This window comes from Lycium barbarum, chromosome 1, assembly GCF_019175385.1.
Source record: "Lycium barbarum isolate Lr01 chromosome 1, ASM1917538v2, whole genome shotgun sequence".
In the NCBI taxonomy this organism is placed as follows: Eukaryota; Viridiplantae; Streptophyta; class Magnoliopsida; order Solanales; family Solanaceae; genus Lycium; species Lycium barbarum.
The window spans coordinates 140,911,168-140,916,508 of record NC_083337.1 but is presented as its reverse complement, the minus strand read 5'-3'; the positions used below and the strand labels follow the sequence as shown (position 1 = coordinate 140,916,508).

The following is a 5,341-nucleotide window of genomic DNA, read 5'->3' as shown; positions in this document are numbered from 1 at the left end:
TCTAGCCTTGAAGTTCATTTCTAACTTCAAATAATTTCTCAGTTTTGTATCTTTTCCAATTGGGAAGAAGTTCCCACAATGGTGTGGAAGCAAAATCCTCACATAAACAGTAGACACTAACCTAAAACGGCTATTAAAACATGTAAAACCAAATTTACTTCATTGCTTAGAGTATATAAACTGCCATCTAAACTGAACCGTCTGGTATTACATAATCCATAATACAACAAGATGATGGACCAAGCTCATCTGTTCTAGGATCAAACAACACTAAATAATGCATGAACTTGATAATAGTCCAAAAAACCTAACATCAATGCTATCAAGCTACCAACTAAGACTAGATTAACTAACAACAGAACATGTGTGAACGAACTAAACTGATTGAAACAACGAAGAAACAACTCGACACAAGAAAAAATACAAAAATGTGGGCGAAATATATGGGACAGGGGAATTACAGACCTTTTTCGAGTGCAGTGAACAGGGGCGCGGGGTTTAGATCTATGCTCGAACACGACGAACCCGAACTCAGAAAAAACCTTTCGGATCGAAAATCTCGATACTAGCAGAAACAGTATATCTTGTTTGAAGTAAGAAATTCCGTTTATCTCAAATAATTTTCAAATGTAAGTAATGGTTTCCCCGGGTCGTTCCCCTGTCCTTCGGCTGAATGTTTAAGGCATATATATAGCCCCCCAAGGTCTAGGGTTCTTGAGACTTTTTTTTTTAAATTCAAAAATTGTCGCCAGAAAAATCACGGGTTGGAGCAAGGGAGCAGCTTTGTTGGTGGACGGTTTTCACCCAAATAGTGCAACAAACCTGCTGCCATGGAAAGATCGAAAGAAAGTGGTAGAAAAAGGAAAGTCTTTTTTCTTTTTTCAGTTTCACGTGAAGGAGCAAGGTAGACGACAAACCCATATCATGAAAATAGGGTGGCAATTTCTTCCATGGCTGATGTAAATGAGGATCTTTTCTTGGAATAGAAAGTGGGAGTGAAGAACAAGAGGTGCGGCTGTTCTTGGCATGGAAATAGAAGACCTACCCGAATGTGTTTAGGTTTTCAAAGTTTGGGCCTAATGTTTGGGCTCAATTTGATGGATTGGACTGCAAATCATGGATCTTTTCCTCCTTTAATTAATTAATCTTGGGCTTTTAACTTAATAATTAGTACAATATATACTATGTGAAATTAATACGTAGAAAATAAAGGACTTACCAAAGTATTGACTTATAATTAATTTAACGGGTACAAATCCGAAAATGAAATGATGACAAACTATTAAAAATTGTGATAAAATAATGCTGGTTATGTCTATAGTAAAATAGTGAGGATGAAAGTAATAAGACGATAACAATATTAATGGTAGTGGCAATAAAAATAGCGGTGAAAATAAAGTATTTGGCTCGTTAATAAATTTAGAAACCCAAGGAAATAAATTGGAATAAAGGAGGGACAAAATATGGTGTCAACAATCCTCTCTATGGCTTTCCACATTTCTGCGTTTTGCTCACTCATTAATGCATCATGCTCCATCATTTACTCCCCTATTTGTTTCATCATATCGCTAACCCGAGCAAGACTTTCCGTATCCTCCACTTCGTTACTCCTGTCAATATCACAAATAACAGGAGAATCATAATAGGGACTCGGGGATGGGGAGTAAGAGTTAGGACAACCATTCCAATGACCGCCTTGACCACCACATATATTACAAATATTCCACTCAAAAGATTGGGAAGGTGCAAACAACCCATTCCCGAAAATATTTTGACAATGTTTCGACAAGTGAGGTCCTCCACAAATCAGACAAGGATCGCCAAAATAGGAACAACCAATATTCGGCCAATTTTTTCTCCAAGATGTCATGTCAAGAAAGCTAACCAAAATATTAAATTAAAAATAAAATAAAAAACTTGAATAGACAAAAAGAAAGGTCTAATCTAGAAAAACAGTTAATTTCTAAGTCCCCGGCAACGACGCCAAAAACTTGTTGCTCCCAAACGCACATGCAAGTATACGCGGACGTACAAGTAATATAGGATTTTTAAGTCCAGATATCGTACCCACAGGGACTTATGATTAACTATTTACTAAATTGAACTAATGCTAATTGTCTAAACAAGAAATAAAATCCAAATTAAATTTATATTTATGAACTAAATAAAAATAAAAGAAAACAAATAATGAACTTCAACCAAGATAGATCAAATTTTTATCGGAGAAGAGATAGATCTAGGGCTATGACCACTAACAATACAGTTGAGTCTTCAAATCGTTCTACCTATGGGTTACTAGTTGACGGGTTAATTGTAACTTTATGATATTCTCTCGAACTACTCACAAGCCTGTAGATGCTACTATAACGCCTATATCTCTATGGTCGACAGAGGTAACAAGAAAGCATTTATTTTTTCGTATTCAACTAAGTAGGGCTAAAGGGTATAACTCTACCCTCAGTAGTGAAACGATAATATCGAACAAACTCTATTTATTCTTATTACGTATGTGAATTCCCCTTCTCAAGTCCAACTCACGCACCACAGATAGTGTTCAATTAGTGATCAAGTAATCAAACAATTAAGCACAAGAATAAATAAGCAACCCAAAGATGGAAAATCAATAGATAGAAACGACAATCAAACGCCAACTTTCATGTTTGAGCCAAAACCCTAGAACTAAAGAGTTTAGCTTCACATAAACATGGAAGAAAAACAACAAATCATCCGAGTAACAACGTAAAAATAAGTATTACAGAGAAGAGAAGGTAAAACCCTGTAACTATGGCCTCCACGGCGGCTCCAAGCTCTCTAGGTCCAAAGTTCTGAACTAAGGATTTCAAGTTATTCAAAGTTGTGTAAAAACCGTGTGGAATATGTATTTATAGGGTACTAAAAGGCTTGGACTTTTAAAAACCAAATCCAACTCGGAGAAGAAAAATAATTGAAAATAAGCTTGGCGCATCGCCCTAGGCGACGCCCAGGCGGCGCACCAAGGAATATTTCCAGTGAATAATTTCTTCAAATTGGGAGGGGAAAACCTCTAAGGAGTGTCCCCCATCTTGTCTCCTCTTCTTTTTTCTTTCTTTTCTCTTCCGTGTTTTCTTTCAATTTTGCTTCAAGTCTCTTCATCTTTACACTGATTTAGTCCTACATAATAAAAATATAATATTAAGCACAAAGCAATATAATAGTACTTAAAAGACGATTAAAAGTATTAAAATGTGAGGCAACAATAGCTAAATATATGCATTTTTAGGCCGAACATCATGTAACAACACAAACAGACATTAATTTGGCAATACATGACACTGTCACTTTAAGCCCATCTCTTACTAATCCTGACGTTAAAGCCATGTCTCATATAGAGAATAATAGAAGAATTAGGTTCAATAGGGTGTCCTTCCACAACTTCAACTTGGTAATTATGGAGTATTGTAGCAGCCACAACCTTCATTTGAGTGAAAGCCATTTCTTTCCCTAAGCAAGTCCTTGGTCCAGCATTAAAAGCCAAGAACTTATATGACGGCTCATGCTTAATCGTTCCTCTCTCCGACATTCATCTCTCTGGCTTGAATTCTAAACAGTCTTCCTCCCAAATCGACTCCATTCTTCCCATTGCATACATTGGAAACATAATTTTCATCTATGGGTGAACTTTGTGACCACTTGGGAGAGTATCTTCTTGAAGTGGCTCCTTGTGTTGGAATGGAACTAGTGGATATAGCCTTAGTGAATCACATAATGCACCATGTAAATAAGCCAACTTGTTCAATTCATGCACATTGAAGAGCCTCCATTTTCTATCTTCTTCTTTGGGAATGATTGAATCGATTTCTTCCCTTAACTTCTTCTCCACTTGTGGATTCTTTATGACAAGCTAAATGAACCATGTGAGGGCTGAGCTAGTCGTGTCACGCCCCGCTATCATTAGGTTCAAGATGGTGTCTCTCAAGAATCCATCATCACAAGTCACTCCCAAATTTTGACCTTCTTTGAGATAAAAGGTCAGAAGATCAAAACCCTCATCACCCACTTCCAATTGAGTTTCCATTTTTCTTCAACTTATCCCGCTTTTTGGATATATAGTTACTTATAACATTGTCTATAGTTTCCTTAGCTTTAATTAACTTCTTTTCTTGTCCAATTCCAAGCCATTTTTGTAGCCTCCAAATTACCTCAGGTATGACATGTCGAATAAGAATTGCTTCTTCAGCATCATCCATTGCTGTCGAGAAGGGAACATCAGGAAAAGCAATAGATACACAACCAGGATCATATCCAGTGACTAATATACAAGTAGTATCGAAAGTGAACCTTTGAAATAAATCTTGCAAGTCCACTATGAAACCCTTGTGACAAATATGATCAAGAATAGGAATAAGCCCTTTGTCCACTTTCTGCTGACTAGTCTTCACTAAAAACTGGTAAAATTGTTGGTGAGTGATCAAAGAATGAGTCGTCTTCCTCTGAATCTTCCACAAATCTAAGTCTGCGTTAAAAATTCCATCTCCCAAAACATCAAAAATCTCCCTGAATTTTGGCCCTTTTGGGAAATTCATGAAATTTTCGCTCATGATGTAGTGCACATTTTCTGGATCAACTGTGCCTAACATGTCCATGTTTGCAAATAAGGGACCTTTCAACAAAAAGGTGCCCCCTGATCTCCTCAGGGTCATGGTGACCCTTTCATGAATTTGTTTAATGTAATAAATGGTACCTGGTAACATACCATAAATTGGCCTGTTTCTGGGGTACCCTTTGTGTCTCTTAGGGCATGAAACAAGAAAAAACACAGTGTTGCTAAGAAAATTTCAATGTAACCTAGTCCTATAATTCCCATTTTTTCTTAAGATTTCTTGAAGGATTTCAAAGGAAAATGGCTAGTATATATAGAAGGGAGAATGGTTAATTAGCTTCTTCACAGACTTTCACTTAGTTGAATATAATTGTTTTAATAATACATCTCGAGGTAGCAATATTATATTTTTGGGGGATTGTTTTTTTTTTTATTCTTATTGTTACTCGCACCGGGTTTACACCAAACTAATAATTTACCATGGTTAAGTGATATATTTAATGAAGTAAGAACATGCTAAGTAATCATGAGTAAATAATAATAAAAAATCTATATTCAAACACATGTCCGACATATATTGACTTGGTGTATACATCCTATGTTGGTCAAATTTTACCGGTTTCAATTTAGCATGCTTGCATACGGTGAACTGCCAACCAAAAAAAGTTTTATTTGTGGAAAAGAAAAGTTCCTAAAAATTCTTTTTATTGGTAATTCATGAGGATTTTAATTTTATACGCAGTGTAAACTCATTTTTTTTTT

The 5,341-nt window shown here is 36.0% G+C and overlaps 1 pseudogene; it reads right to left on the bottom strand.

Moving 5' to 3' along the window:
• Positions 1-3,319: 3,319 nt before the first annotated feature.
• Positions 3,320-4,843, bottom strand: LOC132615174 (alkane hydroxylase MAH1-like; annotated as a pseudogene).
• Between the last annotated feature and the right edge of the window lie 498 nt (positions 4,844-5,341).